The 13,482-nt window shown below is 40.2% G+C and overlaps 1 long non-coding RNA gene across 1 annotated transcript; it reads left to right on the forward strand.

Annotated features, from left to right (window-relative positions):
- Window positions 1-394: 394 nt before the first annotated feature.
- Window positions 395-10,985, forward strand: LOC145657997 (uncharacterized). Its single transcript, XR_014123923.1, has 3 exons — window positions 395-508; window positions 1,838-1,899; window positions 10,440-10,985. It is a non-coding gene; the product is annotated as an uncharacterized LOC145657997 (long non-coding RNA).
- Window positions 10,986-13,482: the final 2,497 nt, after the last annotated feature.

The raw sequence follows: 13,482 nt of genomic DNA on the forward strand, positions 1-13,482 counted from the left end.
ATTGCAGGCAAACACACATGAAGCCAGCTGCAGACATGACTTTAAGAAGTTTGCTTTCTGATTTAGGAGGACAGTTATTGTCTGTTGGACTTCTGACCATTTGCAATGACTAGATGCTCAAATGACATGTACATTCCAGGAATGCCACAAATGTACCTTTCCCGTTTTCCATCATTTATTTATTGATAAGTTGCTTCCTTTTGTCTATTTACCTGCTGGAGCGTCAGTGAATTTCATAAACCAGTGAACCTGGACACATTCGCTAAAAGGCCTTCTGTTTCACAAGCTGTCCTTGGCTACGGCACCACACCGCTGTCACCCAACCTTCCTGGCAGTGGAAAAACAAACACTTGTCACCATGCCAACAGGGGCAGCTCATCGCTTGGAGAGGATATGCGTCTCGGCAGCTCCGAGCTCTGTTGGTATTTCCAAGCACAAGCTGCAAGGACAAGCCATGCTCCTTATATGAGTGAAGTCACCAAAGCCCCTGTTTAATGTCAGAGCTAAGGTGAGTACGCAGAGCAGTGATTACCAGTCTGTAGGATGTAGGGCTCATTTGCTGTGTATTTCATAATAGAGTTTGTTAGTAATAGCTGGTCAATTAAATATTGTCCAGTCTAAAATAACTATGGTTAGACACAAGTTGACAGCAGTTTACTTGGAGGCATATCTCATAACTTGACATTTCAAAATCACATTGGCTTTGCCTATGAAAATCAGTCCAGAAATGTCAAGTGCAAAAGTTGGAGAATAGTGCTGCTTACCAACCTGTGTGCCAAATAGGTTTGTGGAGCAGGAGTAATCCATTAAGCAAATTTCACAAGGCACCAATGGCCAGAAAATGAAAGGCAAGAAGTAGGAACATCGAACAGGCCAGTTTTTACTTTACAGCTGCTATATCAGAGCATAAAATAAATAAAGGCCAATTAGTGTGTTCTTTCCTTTTATGAGACTAACAATAAAATAGCACAATTAGTATCTGTCATAGACCTAATGATGGTCCAAAGCAGACTCAAATTATTCTTGTCCTGCATCAGCATATCACTAGACAACATAATCAGCAAGGGATCTGGAAGACTTACATTTACATTTGGAAGGGATCTGGTTTAATTTGATTTACATAAAAGCCTTAAAAAAAGTACCCCGTAGTTATAACGCATAATAATCATGGAGAGCACAAATAAGATGATAATATGAATGTGAAACATGAATGTGAATAATATGAATGTGAAACATGCATGCTGTATGCTGACACTGCGATTAAGAAGCTGGGGTTAAGGTCAAAGCGAAACTGCCTGCATGAGTCACTAACGAGGTAATCAGGGCTGGCATCTGCCCGTGTGCCTACAGCCGTAAGCCTAAACACCCCAGAGGGGGCACTGGCTGAAACCCTGTGTACTCATTAAGCTAATTGCAACAGGCTGTCCCTCCCCGTCCCGTTAACGTGCATAGTTGTCAAGCACGCTAGCCGCAGCTGTGGACAGGTCAGTGCCTCAAACAGTGTGTTTAAGAGTAATCATTCACACAGAGGAAACGGTGGGTATTTTCAGCTCATGACCTGGCGGTACAAAATCCATCTTTCTCTTGATCGCACTGCTGTACACTTCTCTAAAGAGCAGAATGTGACTCACTGTCTGACTGGTGAACTACCAGCCACATTGACTGGACTGACCCCCCCCCCCCACCCCCAAGGTTCATATATTTTTTTATTTCAGATTGGCCTGAAATCAACAGTAGTTCCAAACTCACAATCTGATTGGTTGACAAGCATTCTTAAGCATTCTAACTGATATTCACATAATTCTTTTGTTTTTTAATTTTATTTGGCATGTCCAAGATAACTGTAACTGTGGATAAAACATCACAACCTGAAACAACCTGAAACATCATATGCCACAGGTATAATATGTACAGCCTCTACATACTCAACAAGCTTTTATCGACATGCTGTTGACAACATTCTGCAACTGAACTAGATTTTGGTTAAGGTTAGGATTAAGATTTAGGTTCAGGGTGTGGGTTAGGATTAGGATTAGGATTTGGAAGGGGAAGATGGTATAAAGGTGCTAATGGGGATAATCTCTCCCTGTCTTTTATCTAATTAAAATATCAGAATAGTCTATGATATTTCTGACATCCACGTAATTTGATATGTTATTATGAAGGACCCTAAGAACAATAGCACCACCTAAAAGTCATAAGACTGATTTGATCTAACTCCAAGCTCTAGTTTCATACAGCCTATGTCTAGCTATGTGTACCTTTCTGCTGTCCACATTCAGCAGTATTTGAAACAAGCATTAAAAAGCAAAACATGCTTATAAAAATGTCAAATACGAGGACCACAGAATAGTAGTAAGGGCCTTTATGACACATGAGCACTGTTTACAATTACAATTTATCTTGTTATAACAGCACTACACTTTATTAGTGCATTATACTGTTACATGGTTATTATAATGTGAATGCACTGTTATGACATTGTTTATTACAGTTACATTGCGATTATGTTGTGTTATTACAATCCATTATGTAATTACAATATGTGTCTTATTACAGTTCATTGTTACATTGTTATTACAGTATGTTATTACACTGTGGCATCACATAGTTTTTACACTGTTATTACACTGTATTGTAACTGCAACATTACATGTATATTACAGTATGCTACTACACTATTACATTGTGTTATTACTTTTCTGTTGGTATGCAATATTACAATGTTATTACAATGTTTTATTTTAGTGATAAAATCAGACACGTGTTGTATGAGAAGGCCTGACATCAATTGACAATCCAGTTAGTCTCAAGGTTGATGAACTGAGGTCAGAGCTTACTGCCTCAGTTCCTCCCCTGAAGGGTTAATTCCACTGAAACTAGTATGAAAAGGTACACCATATAGCTAAAGGTATGTACACACTTGATCATCAGTATGTGCACACCTGATCACCTATTCCAAAAACATAGACAATAATATGGATTTGGCTTCCTCTTTTGAAGTTAGAACATTCCCTATTCCTATGTGAAGGTTTTCTTCAAGACTGTCTGTGGGATTTTGTGCCCATTCAGTCAAAAGCGCATTTGTGAGGTTAGGCACAGATGTTGAGAAGGCATCATGCACAGGAGCATAGTCACGATGGAACTGGAAAGGGCCAAACTGTTGCTCCAAATAGTGAAGGATACAAAGGACACTAGCAATGGAAAGAGCACCTGCAACGTGATGATACTGCCATCTTTGGCCACCAGAGGGAAGCATAGAACTACCTCAGAGTAATCAGAGGCAATAAGCCACACCTGTCATCCAGCCCATTAAGAGCAGCTCCCAGGCTCCCAGGTGCTTATTCTTTGTTCAGAGTTCTGGCACAAGACAAAGCCCGTAATCCAAGTGGAGACCTCAAGAGTTGTCTCTTGGGTTTCTTTTCTTCCTCCTCCCTTGAGTTGTGTCTATTCTTCCATGGTTGGGAAAACTGTTTGGAGGCTACTTAAGTTTTTCATTCGTTCCCCCTATTCAGGCATTTCAGCCTTTTCCCCAACAGTCTTGGCTGTTCGAGTTTTCTGTGCTGCCTTGTTGGCATGCCGGTAGCTTACTGGCATCTGTTTTCATGTTTAAGTTCACAAATGAGGGGTGATGTCCAGATCTCCCGAGGTCCAGACTGTGTGGCCAGCTACAGCACTGGATAGAACTGCCAAGCCATTTTTGCATGAATTTGCTGTATCTCATCACAGTGCAACTGTGATGACAAGAAAAAAGTGCTTTTATACATTAGGGAAAGGTTAAAGACGTAGCTGTTTAAACAGAGCATGCCAGAACACAGATGACAGGACATGACGATGCAAACGGCATAACATAATTAAGGAAAGGCTCTGGAATATAAAGAAAAGACTAATCATTCATGCAAAATGCATTCGTTTGTGAAGACTGAGCTAGCCAATGACTCCCTCAGTGCTGACCATTCAGAGCAAAGGGAACAGTTAATTGGCTTCCTCCTAGTCAGATGGGATTAGTTTCAATTAACATGCACAGCAGCTGTTAATTTAGTGACACGATGAAACATCTCACGTCTAACAGCGCATGGCATGGGCCAGACAAGTGGAGAAGCATTTGCTTTTAAGAAGGAGAATCAAAGGAAATACAGTGATTGAGTACATTTGGGTTTTTTTCACCAACTTTTTTCAGAAAAGCATAGTTTGTCATATTTATTTGACGTGGAAAATTAATCTTAGTCACAGTGCAGTCGACTAATTCTGAAAGGCTGTTGGCTGGTTAAGAATAGTGCCAGAAGGATCAAGGGTTCAAAACAATTTGCAATTCAAGCATTGCAAAAGCATTCTTTTTTCCCCCTGTTAGCAGAAGATATGAAACCTTGTGTAATTTAATCATTGGCATTGGCAATAAAAGGCATAGTTTGCATATAGCAAAATAGCCATAATCATGATGAATCCTTGAACAGGAGCAGAAAATGAATACATTAATCTATAATTGCACACAATTTTGTTTGATATTGAGATATTTGGCTGTGAATATTCAGTAGATCTCAAAATAACTAAATGAGCCTTGGTTTTTGTTGTAGGGAGTCAAAGGTATAAAAATCCTTTTATATATTAGTACCCTTAGACCTATAATGACCTGAAATGAATTCACACACACACACACACACACACACACACACACACACACACAAATAATATAGTTGTGTTGTCAAGCAGATAATCCTGGTATACAGAGTATTTTACAGAATTAAAACCAGAGCAAGAAGTCTTCTGAAACTTCTCAAGCACAGGAGAGTATTGTACTTATTTGTGATGTGCACGTAGCATATTAAATAGCATATCTGTAACCACAATAATGCATTTCATTGTTACAGAAACCTATAGAGAAGCAAACAGGTCACCCGATGATATTGTTCAAAACTGTAGTCCACTGCAGTAAAGGAAAATAGAAACAGTGTCTGTGCCCAACATAATAAACCCAACGAAGCATCAGGTTTAAGTGTTGCAAAGATTTAATGTCCCTTTGCTTAAATAAGGAAATGGATTAGCTAGGTGTCATTATAGGTAACTTTCAAAATTAAATAGGTTGTGGTACAATATTACGCAGAATATTCCTTAAAGGTTCATAGCCCTACCCATCAGCTGTCACACAAAATATTTTACTAAGAACTGTCACGATTAGTCCCTCCCAGCCTCCATGTTCCACGTTTTCTCTGTCTTCTGTATTTTTGTCTGATGCCGTAGTTTCGTTTTCTGCGCCCCTCGTTTGATTTTCCACACCTGTCCCTCGTTGTTTAGAATGTTCCAAAACATCCTTTAGGAATGTCAACAAAAAAAAATTATTATTAAATAATGAAGGATCATTCAACATATCATATATATTCAACATATTCACAACTTACTCCATATCTACCCATGCCAGACAATGCACAGATATTCAGTATCCAAGCAGAACCAGTAAGAAAAAAATAAACCATGCATTTGCTACCACAGTTGGTTCCTTTTTCACCTTATTGCTTTGGAGAGTTGTACATAATCTATGGATCGAAGTCCTACACCTGCGGTAGTAGAGGCCCACTGAAGCCCATGCAGCACTGATGGCATGTATGGACAGTCTTTTCATCCCCATGAACGTTGGGTCCTCAAAGCTGCTTCCAGCACTGAAAAACAACCAAAATCAAAAACATCCAATTAATTTATTCTTCAACCTTGTTTTAAAATGAAAATGGGGTCAAATAAGTTGAAGCAAAATGCCAAAGTGAAGAAAAATGTCCTAGAGAGCAAACACAGAGATGAGGCTGGGGACTCTTGTTTCACTGAACTGCCGTTGCTGAAAAACTCAACATATTACCACCTCCTTTGCCAGTACACAGGAAGGACTTAAAGTCTATAGTAGATCTATATCACTTCATAATGGCTTTCTGCCTTTAATCTTAGAATTACATCAGACATTATATTACGATGGGACTATGGACCCCTTCAGCGAGTCTAGTGCACCAAGGACACAAAGTGTCAGACATCTAAATCAAATCAAAGACTTTTCTGAATTAAATAAGAAACTTGTGGCAAACCCCAAGTACAATTTTCTTTTCAAGTTCTTAGAAAATAAGCTTGAAAAAAAATCAGTGGTTGATGTTTTCGTTTAATCTTCCTTATACTAAGAGACTAAGAAATGCTCTTGGCAAGGCTAAAATAAGCCCTTGATCCTTGTGATCACAGGATGGTAAATAATTGCCTCTAAATCAGGGTCCTTCCTAGGAAACGACTAGAATCAAAGAAGGTTTATAGAGACCACTTTATTAAATTAGATGCTTTAAGGAACCCTTCGCAAGGGCAAATAGATTATGTCAGTGCTGCCAGAGCTTGTAAGAGAAACAAGTAACCAGGTTTGTGGAAGCAAGCCCAAAAGAAGTGACTTGGCCCTAGATAACCTTACCTACAACAATGTGTGAGAGAAAGGCAACTTCATTTTATATATATAGTGTCTGTGTGTGTGAATTATTTTTTCTTTTCATAAGCAACAGTTTCAAAAGGTGTTGAACAAAATCAGCAAAAAAAAGAGGAATGAATAAATAAAGGAATGAACAAAAAGTGAAGAAGGGATATATAATGAAGTGGCCAAGCTATTAGGCTTGTTACAGATGAGCTGTGTGCTTTGCTTTGGTGATCAGTGAGTGAAGCTACAGCAGGGGGGAGCTGAGCAGAGATGTGTGTCAAGCAGGACAGTTTTATCTGCTGCACCCCAGAGCTGGTAGCTCTCGTGGGATTCTTACAAATATGTAACATTGCTTTGAAGAATGTATAATTAAATTTAGCATGCGAGCATGCTTCTAGCCAATGTGGATTAAACTCCATCATCATCAGACCGTTTGTCGGCTCACACAGCCAGGTGAAAAGGAACTGCGGTCACCGGCTATGAAATCAGCAGCCACCTCAATCTCATGAGATTCAACTGGTGCATTTTAGCATTCACATAATGTTCGCATTACAAACCTCGTTCAGTTCAAATTTTTTGCTCAGATTGAATTTGCCTATCTTGAGGGTTTGCATTAATAATTGCAAGTGATCTCTATCCATATGTAATGTGAATGCATATGTCCTCCGAAGAAAAGCATGCATGCGCACACTGATATTTTTTTGCACCTCATATGTAACAACTCTCTGCTTATTTCTAGTCCTTCTGTCTAAGACTAAATTCTTTCACAGTATTCACTCCGTTTACCCATCTACCTTTGCCCAGTCTGTGTCCTCTGCCCTTTCTTTAGACAGTGTTCCAGCTTCTCCTGTATGCTACAATCCTTAATCCGGCTCTTGCAGGCAGGCTTGAAGTGTTTGCTCTGATAAAAACTAGAATGGACTGTTTTCCCTCTCCCTCACCCTGGTTTACTCCAGAGCTTCGTGATATGAAACAGGCTGGTTGTTGTCTGGAAAGACTCCATAAGAAATACAACCTCTCTGCTCATGCTGAGGCTTATAAGCATATATCAGCGTATAGAGATGCTTTGCATGTCACAAAATCAACCTTTCCTCTCACATCTAGAATTCAAGCACTCACTTGTGATATCTCTTTTCAACAGTTGCCAAGCAATGCACAACCCCTAAAAGCATTGTGGCTATGTCTTCTGAGAACTGTAATGTTCGACATGTCTTTGGAACGTATAACATCACTAGTTCTCTAGCAACCCCTACTGGTCAGGCTTACACTCCTTCTCCCTCAGTGTTTCTCTCTTTTCTTAATAATTATTCGACATCCTGCTTCTCATCTTTTAATATGGCACGCTGTTCTCATATCTCTGATATCAGTATTATGTCTCACACTATAACCTGCTCTCTTGATCCTTTACCCACAGTTCTTGTTAAAGCCTGTCTATTTGGCCTAGTGACACACACTACACTTGTTAACTAGTTGCTCCTCCTTGGTCATGTTTCTTTGGTCATGTTGCACCACTTACCCCCATACTAAAAAAAAACAAAAAACAAAAAAACCTGACCTTGACCCAAATAATTTCACTATTATCCTTTACCTAATCTTCTATTTTTTGCAATGTTCTTAAGCAAGTTGTTGCTACCCAGTTCCAAGCCTACCTAGAAAACAATAAGCTATGATTCCTTTTAGTCAGGTGTTCACCCTTACCACGGCACTGAAACTGTCCTCATTAAACTTACTAATGCCCTGTTCTTATCTGGTGATACCGGTGCCCTCTCTGTTCTTGATTTAAGTGCTGAATTTCACATGCTTCCTCATTCTCTTCTTCTGTCTAGGCTTCATGAGTTGGGTATCAATGGTTCTGCTCCTAACTGGTTTACCTCCTACAACTCAGATAGAAAAACGTTCATTACTATCTCAGGTCAAACCTCTTCTACCACTGTTCTTTTTCACGGAGTCCCTCAAGGCTCTGTTCTTGGACCTCTGCTATTTATTATTTGTATTCTTCGGCTAGGTCATATCATATGTCACTTTGAACTGGAATTTTTGTTTATATGTGGATGACTTAGGCATGAAATCCCTTAATGAACCGCCGCTCACAAAACTGTCATCCTGTCTATCAGAAATCAAATGCTGGAGGAAATATAATTTTCTGATGTGTATCAGTGAAAAGACTGAACTCAATCTCATTGGCTCTAAATAAATTCTTAGAAGAACTAGTTCAATAACTGTTTCCATGGATGATTTAATGATATTTCCCCTTCCAACCTGGTTTCACATCTGCGTGTCATCCTTGATTCAACTTTCTCATTGAAAGCTCAAATTCTTGCTGTTAAAACTTTTCTTCCACTTGTATAATGTTGCAAAGATTAGGTCATACCTCCATAAGTGTTTCTGAGTCTTTTATTAACGCTTTAATTTTTAGTTCCCTAGATTGTTGCATCTCTCTTCTTTCCAGTTAACTTATTTCACAAACTTCAGATGGTTCCGAATTCTGCTGCCGTCTTCTAACCTGCACATCTCATCACACCCATTTTACATAATCTCGCCTTACAGTTAAATATCATATTCATTTGAAAATTCTCCTCCTCACAGGCTCCTAAAAATCTTGCTGCCTCTTATCGCTCTTCTCTCCTCCATGCCTCTGCACCTACCTATGGTCTCAGGTCATCCTCGTTCCATCTGTTAGCTGTCCCATCCGCTAACCTCCACTCTAGAATTCTCTAGAACTGTTCCCCATCTGTACCCATATTGTTTTCTATTCCATTGTTATGTTTTTACTGGCTCTGTGTTTTTGTGATTCGTCGTCATATTTAGTCAGTGATTTTTGGGTTAATGAAAAGTGCTATGTGATTATTATTATTATTATTATTATTATTATTATTATTATTATTATTATTATCATCAACATCATCCATTACTAGACAACCCCAAAAGCTCCTAAAACTGTGACATTTCACCTTTTGTCTTCCTAATAGGAATTTACTTAAATGGTAGTGCTAAAATTATGTTAGAGGTACTGACATCATTAATTTCGAAGGGGAAAAAACTAAAAATAACCAGCCACTAAATGATTATAGCTCCGAGATAGTACTGGCACCAAATCCATTTCTGGTTGGTCAAGCCCAGAAATGAATAAAAAGAACTGCATGAAAATGTCTAGAGAAAATAACTTGCATTTGGATTAATGAATAGTTCTTTCAGAAGGAACTTCACTGAACTGATCCCTGAACAGTTACTTAGAAAAAGGTTTTCAAATGGAGAGATGACAAAGGAAAGTGAGTCATTTCTCTGAAGCCTTTGTCTGCGTATAACCTTTTTGTTTACTTCATACATTTTAATTTCTTTCCACTTATGCCAACAGATGTTTATATATCCTTAGTGAAAACCGTGTGTGTGAGCTTCAAGCACTATCAGATTTTTTTTTGACAACATGAATGTCAGACAGTCTGGCATGACGTGTGCATGCACTAAGGCATTGTGTGGAGAACAGCAACAAACAGGAAAAGCATTAGTTTGCAGTAAAGGTTACACAGCTGAGATACAAAAACAATGTGACATCAGATTGCTGACATCTACTTCCATTATGGTGCTCTTTTTATGTGTCTTTTTTTCTTTAAGTACATTATGATTACAAGACTTACAAGAAGGCAAAAGGCTTGCATTGCTTAAAATGTTCAAGGATGCCTCAGTGAATCAACTGATCAGTCGATCAATGCAGTTTGTTTTATTTGGGGGCAATTTTATTAACATGAATGGTTTGTATTGTTTAAATCACTGAATAAGTAGAAATTAAAAAACTTCAAAATACACTGCAACATTCATGACACACTTGTAGTCTGATATTGCACAACAGCTGTTGGTACAAAAAGTTCACTCAGTATGTGACTGTGAATTTGTGAGTTGTGACAGAAAGTGAAGATCAGTAATTGTGTGTGTGTGTGTGTGTGTGTGTGTGTGTGTGTGTGTGTGTGTGTGTGTGTGTGTGTGTGCATACTGCATTTGTGATCCAACTCAGAAACCAGCCACAGCTAATATATAGACAGACAGACTGTGGGATGTCACACAAGCATACGGTATCAATCCCACCCACGTGGCAAGCGAGCGGAACGTTGATTCCAGAAGGAGGCTGAGGCTCCTCTGGGCCCCGCCCTGCCCCGACATGGGGCGGAGCACATCGATCAGATTCTCACTAAAGGGGCACTTGAGCAGATAATGTGCTTGCCATCCAAGATCCGACAGCCAAGTAAGAACAATAGAGGAGTTTTCTGCAGAACAAAGAGAGCAGGATGGACCAGAGAATGCTCCAGAGACGGCACTGATGGCATCTTTGGACCAGGTTCACTCCTAATATGATCACCTGGGAGAAATCGTAGAACTGTAAGGTGTTTGACTGACAGATGACTATACCAACTGTTTCTGCAAACAAGTCTATGCGTTTCAAACTAATGGTCTTATAATATTCAAATTCTCTAATTAACTGAATGATGTGTGTGCATGTGGATAGATATGATGTAAGCTGCTACTATATGAAAAAATCTATTATTTAATAAAAAAAGATTCAGTCTCCATACATTCTGTTGCTGTTTTAAAGGATTTTCTTTTAAAGCAGCCTGTGTTTTTTAGCCTTGAATTGTTTACTTATTTACCTACTTATTCAATGATTCCTTCCATGCTTGTTTAATATTGTCACTGCATACAGTACTTCTCACTGGACCTCACACTCTTGATGCTAACTGGCCTGCTACATGTCCCCTAACAAACATCAGCTGACATCTGCTTCCCAACCAGGAGCGCCATCGCTAAAATCCTGTGTACATTGCTCTGTCAAATCAGCTTACTGTCAAGGGACTGAAGGCAAACATGCCATAAATTGGAAGTTTCGTTCAGCTAAATCAGTCCTTACTTCAGAGGACAAGGCTAGCTCCCAAGGCTTACACTTTCCAGCATTATATAAAGCAAATTTTGCTGTAATTCCGATCGAATGGGACTAACGAAGGACGCCAGTATGCCTCCTCTACCGATAGCTTTCTGATGCTTAACGAGATAACTCAGCCCACCTCCCCCGCCTTACGGCTTCAGGGACCAGGCTGAGAGCAATTGATCAGGCAGGTGCCGGGTTGATTGGCAGCTGTCAAGAAAATGGATTGCAGTTGCAAGAGATCCATCACCATCAGCCAGTCATAGACGTGCCATGCAAGTCACAGGGTCCCCCATGCCCTGCCAGTGCCTGTAGTCTGTGTTTCAGCATCTATGAATCACAGGCACCCATAAATCCAAGCTTGTGATGGTCCACTTTATAGCTGGGTCCTGCTATCACCCTTATGATCATAAATGCACGCCTTCCACGCTCGTCTACACTTCCCAAACATTGCTGCACAAGGCAGAATTATCAGGGGTATGAAAACAGATGTTTTGTTTTTGTGCATTCCAATCTGTTTAAATTACTGTGTGGGTGTGAAGTGTCTTCTGAGCAGTTTTGACCTTTTTTTTTAGCTCAGAACTTCTCGTGCCACTTAGGCTCCTGTTTGCAGAGGAGTAATGTAGACGAATACTCCTCACGCAATGACAGATGTAGGTAATTATGCTTAATTAAATATAATGATAAGCAATTACATAAATATATGTAGGTAGAGTTAGAGAAAAAAAAAAACTTTTTAAATGGATGTCATATTAACCACCCACAGAAGCAAATAACTGGTCTGCTCCACAAGTCCTACCAAAAAGGAACCCCTGCATAGGTCACTGCAATTAACGTTAGCACTACCACTAAACACTCACACGCGTGTCTCACGTGGTCCAGGCAGGCTTTCTCGCGTGCCTACACCAATTAGGAAGTGTGGGGGAGCCTGCAGAGTGGCTGCGACCCGAGCCGTGCTCAGAGAGGCCCCGGGAGGACCCCGAGCAGGATGCCATGGACGCCTTCCTCCTGATCGCATCCCTCCAACGCTTCCAGCCACGTCCAAATGTCAGCTATTCACCAGCTCATAAAGGCGGGGGCAAGTTAAATGTCAAGTGATGCCTTTTTCGACTAATTGCCTTCAGTGCCTCTCCAGACGGAGGGGACCTCTTGTTGGGGGGGATGGTGGACAGAGGCTAATGGGGCGGGTAGCTCGTTAGCAGGAGCGGCTTTGAGCCTCGTACTGTGTTGCACATGACATGTTGTTTTAAGAAGGGAGTTGGTGAAAAGGAAGACAGGAAGGCGCAAGATTAGACAGGTTTTATGGAGGATTTTAAAGATTATTCGTCGTGGCTATTGAGAATACAGATTCATGTGAAGCAAATGTAGTGCAATGTGAATTTAATCCATATTAGCCAATCAATCTTGGGGAATATGGGAGAATTCTACTGCAGATACTCCATGCGGTTAAAAGGTACACAAGAGGGATCCGTTTCCTCCAGCGTAACCTTTTGTTATTTCCTATTTTCATTACTTGTCATAGGCAGTGTTGTATTACTACTAATTAATAACCTTGAAAAACTCTATAGCCAAAGTTAAAAAAAAACAAAAAAAACATACAACCACACTTTATAGACCTTTACTGTTCTGCTCTAAATTCATGCGCAACAATTATAAAATCGAAAATATTCCATTAATAGACTTAGCCGTGTAATTAATCTGAAAGTCACAGCACAGTCGACAACGTGATTTTGTTGCGAAACAAAATGCGCTGCGTCATTGTTGAAATGTCAGCGTCAGTCACCGGCTCGAGCCCGGCCTAATCCTCCCGCACACAAACGCCCCTCATTCCCGTTAATCTGGTTTTGCACGTTGTCGCGCGACTTTCTGAGCGTTCTTTGCGCGATCTTGGTCCACAACGGAAACCGGGCCGGCGACAAACGCGCGCACTCGGAGAGGTTTTAGCGTTCGGCTCACGTGCGCAGGAGCCCGGGGGGGAAGAGAGCTAATTAGCCTGAGTGAGAGCGCGGCTAAGGCGCCTTTCTCCTTTTCTCTGCTAAGTCAAATCGCTTCCATGCCACTTCAGCTGCAGCGTATTAAACTTGGGGGCAAGGAACATTGATTTTTTTTTTTTTAATTTGCTCACGCTTATGTGAATTCT

This window comes from Electrophorus electricus, chromosome 5 (assembly GCF_041902795.1).
Source record: "Electrophorus electricus isolate QZ-2024a chromosome 5, ASM4190279v1, whole genome shotgun sequence".
In the NCBI taxonomy this organism is placed as follows: domain Eukaryota; kingdom Metazoa; phylum Chordata; class Actinopteri; order Gymnotiformes; family Gymnotidae; genus Electrophorus; species Electrophorus electricus.